Source organism: Hibiscus syriacus, unplaced genomic scaffold (assembly GCF_006381635.1).
Source record: "Hibiscus syriacus cultivar Baekdansim isolate YM2019G1 unplaced genomic scaffold, ASM638163v2 tig00110377_pilon, whole genome shotgun sequence".
Classification (NCBI taxonomy): Eukaryota; Viridiplantae; Streptophyta; class Magnoliopsida; order Malvales; family Malvaceae; genus Hibiscus; species Hibiscus syriacus.
The window spans coordinates 1,255,273-1,260,335 of NW_024062711.1; positions in this window are offsets into that span (position 1 = coordinate 1,255,273).

The following is a 5,063-nucleotide window of genomic DNA, read 5'->3' on the forward strand; positions in this document are numbered from 1 at the left end:
TAAAATCATAGTAGGTACAATAATTGAGTAATAGTTCAGAAATTCATCATCAAACCATAATGAAGTTTAACTTTGAAACTAGTATTTAAAACCCTTCTCTTGTACACCATCCGTAATTCCCCAGAACTGCGTCTATAGGGCTTACCTTAAGCACACAGCAGAAATGAAGCTAACCTAAAGATAGGCTTTGGGGCCTGTATCCTTAAGTCCGTAAGTCCGTAGGGCTTACCCTAAGCACACAGCAAAGAGAGCCAACCTAATGAAGCATCTTGAATCCCGTGAGCCTACCCAAGAGTCACATTAGGTCTATAAGGTTTACTAGCTTGATCAAAGTTGTACCTCCGTAATGCAAACCAACCTAAAATCAATATTTCAAAATTAATATTTATACAGTAAGCATAATTTCCATAATTCCATATTCAATATTATCATATACCAATGAAAACCAATAATCATATATCAGTCATATTCAATAAACCATCACCAGTAAATAGGTGGATTAATAAAACATTAAACCATAGCTTTCAATGTACCATATTTCAAAACATATAAAACAATCAAGTAGTACACAGGGAACACACCTCGACAATAGGTTCAAATAGTAGATCTAGTGATTGCTGGCCTCGCCACGCTCTGCTACTGTTTTCGAACCTAATCCATAATAACACTATATTACTAATGAGTAACAAAATTAATTTTTTGAAATCATAAAATTTACGGGTCTTACGGGTGAATACTGGCACACACGACTTAACTGATCTAGAGGAGCTGGATCGAGCTGTCGAACGGTCAGGAGAGTCTCTTGTACCTTCAAACATTAATAATTTATCAGTCTCAAGTCTTACTCAACCATTCAAAGCTTAAACTCTTTAGTACATAAGCATTTTTTGGGGTTGACTATCAATTTGGAAGCTTTCAAGTCTGAATTTGACCAAACGGAGTGCGGAATCAGAATCAGGGTGTCGAAAAACATAAAGTATGACTTTTCAAAAATTTAAATTCTTGGTCAAAATCAAAGTCAATGGGTTTGACTGATGATTTGGAGGCTTATGGTTCGAATTTGACGAAACGGACTTCAGAAACGAATTCTACACGTCAAAAAAAGTCAGAATAGGTGTACTTGAACAAAATCAAAGGTCGTTTAATGGCCGTTTAAAGCCGGTCAAAGTTATGGTCAAAGGGTTCAATAGTCCACATTCGAAAATTACAAAAATATCACCTTTATTAAAAATAATTATCAAAATTTCATTGTTTTACAAATAATTCAAAAAATGTCATCGTTTTAAAAATAATTACCAGAATGTCACTATTTTTAAAATAATTCCAAAAATGTCACTTTTTTAAAATAATTCCCAAAATGTCACATTTTTTCAAAATAATTCCCAAAATGTCACCTTTTCCAAAATAATTCCCAAAATGTCACCGGGTCGGGTCGGGTCGGGTCAGACCGGTTCGGAACGGTCAGACCGGTTCAGACCGATTTGGATCGGTCAAGCCGGTCAACATAAGTTATCACCCGTCCGATTCTTCCCCACGCGTAGGGGCGGCGCGTGGGGGCGCGTGTGGTGTTCTTCGGTTTCCAAAAATTCATGAAAAAAATTCTAAAAATTCTTTTAAGCGATTTTGAGTCACTTACCAACCTCGGTTCAAATTTTTAAACAGTGGAGAGCTCGATTTCAACTCAATCGAAACTTTGACCGCTTCACCTCCTTCACGGGCCACCGCCTACAGAGATAAGGAGGACACCGTCGAACTCGGAACGACACAAGGAACACGATGGTGCGGGAGGTGTCGAAAACCGATCAACGATCGGAGATGAATATAAGATTTTCTCGGCGGTGGTGCTAAAAAAAATATCGAGACTTTGACTCGAAATTTACGTCGTTTGGCAGCGTTTCGCTATAATTGGTTTACTGGATTTTGATCACGGGTCGAAGATGAACACGATGGTGGTTTCAATTTGACGATTAGATGTCGAACGGTGTCGGGATCAGACTTGAAAGAAGGTTGCTGGAAATGGAATTTTATGAATTGGTTTTCTATGTTTTCACGCAGAAACCAATTCATTTCCTTTAAAAGAAAAGCTTGCTGACACTCAAAGGTATAATTCAAGGCTTGGTCATTGAATTTTCTTCAACTTCTAAAATGGACTTCAAATTTTTAAAACTTCAAATTTAATCCTCAATCTTTGCCAAATTACTTAATTAATAATAAATTGTTTTTTTCTACAAATTTTTTCGGGTTGTTACAGTATGGGTTTCCAGATAAGGCACTAAGGGTGCTAAATGATAAGGAAATCATATTGAAAATATGTATATCCATATAGGGCATATTATGTGCTAAAATGGTAACAAAATCATACTAATAGTATGGATTTTCGAATAGGGCCCTTTGTGTGCTAAAATGAAAAGGGAAACATACTAACTGTATGATTTTCCAAATGGAGCACTGTTAGTGCTAATATTAAAAGGAAATTACATGAATTGTATGAATTTCCTATGGAATGTATGGATTCCAATAATGATTGATAAATGAGTTAATGGCATCAGTAATGCATATTATAGTATATTCATTGGAAATAAAGATTCCTTGGAGATTAAATATCGGAAGATAATTTGTATATAGAAATGTTATTCGTGATTATTTATGCCTCACTAAGTAATACTTAACGTGTGTTTATTTCACGCGTAGGTTGAATACAGCTTGTAAGGAGATATTTGGATATTCCGTCAAGGTCGCCTCATCAGTAACCGTATGACATAATAAACTATTTTAGTTATATTTTAGTCGGCATGTAATAGATTTTAATAAACTTGTTTTAAATGAATTTAAACGTATTTATGCAAATGGTAGTTGTATAGTGATGCACGGTTAAATTTTTATGAGTTTTATGCAAATTTGCTTAAATTACTGTAGCAGTTAATGTAGCGTATCGATGCACTGTTCACGGTACTATTCATCACTATTCATAAAAAAATCTTTTGAATTAAATTACTATTTTAAGAAAGTAAATTTTGAATCGTTTTAGAAAAGAAAATGGTTTTAAAATTCGGGTGACATCTATAATTTGTATAGGTATAATTATACGGGTTATGGGTGTTACATTTATTGGCATCAGAGTTACAGGTTTAGCCGATTCTAGGACTAAATCAAATTTGTTTTGAGTTAAAAAGGAGTTACATGCCACTAAGATGTTAAAGTTATTGATAGGTTATAGAAAGAATATGATAGATGTCTCTCCTTACTAACTTAAGAAATATTTGTATGTATGTTAAACCAGATGTCGGATTCTATGAATTCGAGAAGGGCGATTGGACTAGAGAATAGAGATGGATCGGGTAGTGAAAGTTATGAAGAGAATAGTGAACATCCGATTCCATCGGAGAATGCTAGTGCACCAGTACCTCAGGGTATGCCCGTTCCGGAGTTTGGAGTTTTTATGCAAGCTCTAGATGCTATCATAGCACGACTCCAACCTTCTCCGACTCCCCCTGCTCCTTTAGTACCAAAGATGCTAATTCCAAAGGAGTTAAAAAGTTTGGGAGCTCTTGAATCACTGTTCATGGTACTATTCATCATTATTCATAAAAAAATATTTTGAATTAAATTACTATTTTAAGAAAGTAAATTTTGAATCGTTTTAGAAAAGAAAATGATTTTAAAATTCGGGTGACATCTATAATCTATATAGGTATAATTATACGGGTTATGGGTGTTACAGTTCCTACATGGAATTAGATTTTAAAACTTCATATAATCTAGGTTCTTTTTATATTTTATAAATAATTTAATTTTGTATCCCTAAAATTTTATAATTTTATACTCTTAAATTTCTAGTATATTTTTTCAAAAATTCACACTCTAACCTATTATAATTATATGATTATATAAATTAATGTTGACATATTAATAGCTTGTATTATATAATCCTTGTATTGTTATAGGTTGTTATCATGTTTTATTTGATTTTCTTGTGTCATGTTCAAAGTTATCTAACTTATTGTTTATGCATATATAATAGGTATATGATGTGTTTATAGGACAAAATCAACTTCAAGCTATGATGGAGATGATACGACAAAATCAACCCCATAGTCCACCATCTTAGGTGTTATTATTGTTTATTCTAGTTAACAATGTTGAACTACATTATATTTTACATTAATGTAAACTTTGATTTATTATTATGGATTTCAAGTTTCTTGTTATGGATTTCAAGTTTGTTTGTTGGATGTCAAGTTTATTGGATAATGCTATAGGTTAAATTTGAGTAACAAAAGAGTAGAAAATAGCATTTCAAAAATTAATTTTAATTTGCGGCGTTTTTATAAAAAAAACCACTAAATACATAGTCAATACCGACATTTTTGAAAAACACCACTAAAGTTCTAGATCTTTTGCGGTGTTTATATAGAAAACGTCACTATATACGTAGTTTAATAGTGACGTTTTACATTCACAAACGCCACTATATGACATAACATTTAGTGGCGTTTTGGGAACAAACGCCACTATATATCAAAACATTTAACGGCTGAGTATGCAAAGTTTTGGGAACAATCGGGTTTTGTGTTTTTGTCTTAACGGAGGTGCTGTGAGCTGGAAAAGTTCAAAGCAAGACACAATAGTTGATTCTACAACAGAGGATGAGTATATTGCAGTCAGTGAAGCAGCAAAAAAGGCTATTTGGATCAAGAAGTTCATATCCAAACTAGAGGTTGTTCCTAGCATGCCATATGTTGTAAAACTTCGTTGTGATAACAATGGAGCCATTGCACAAGCAAATGAACCCAAATCTTATCAATGGTCCAAACATATTCTTAGGCTCTTCCATCTCATTCAAGAGATCATAGACCGAGGAGATGTGAAAATATGCAGAGTACACACAGATGAAAACATTGTTGGTCCATTGACAAAGCCTCTAACACAGCAGAAGCATGATCGTCACACTGAGTCACTCAGTATTAGATATGCGAATGATTGGTCTAAGCGCTAGTGGTAGATGGTTAGAGTATGCCTAAATACCAATCATATGATGATTGTAATGATACGTTTTATTTACT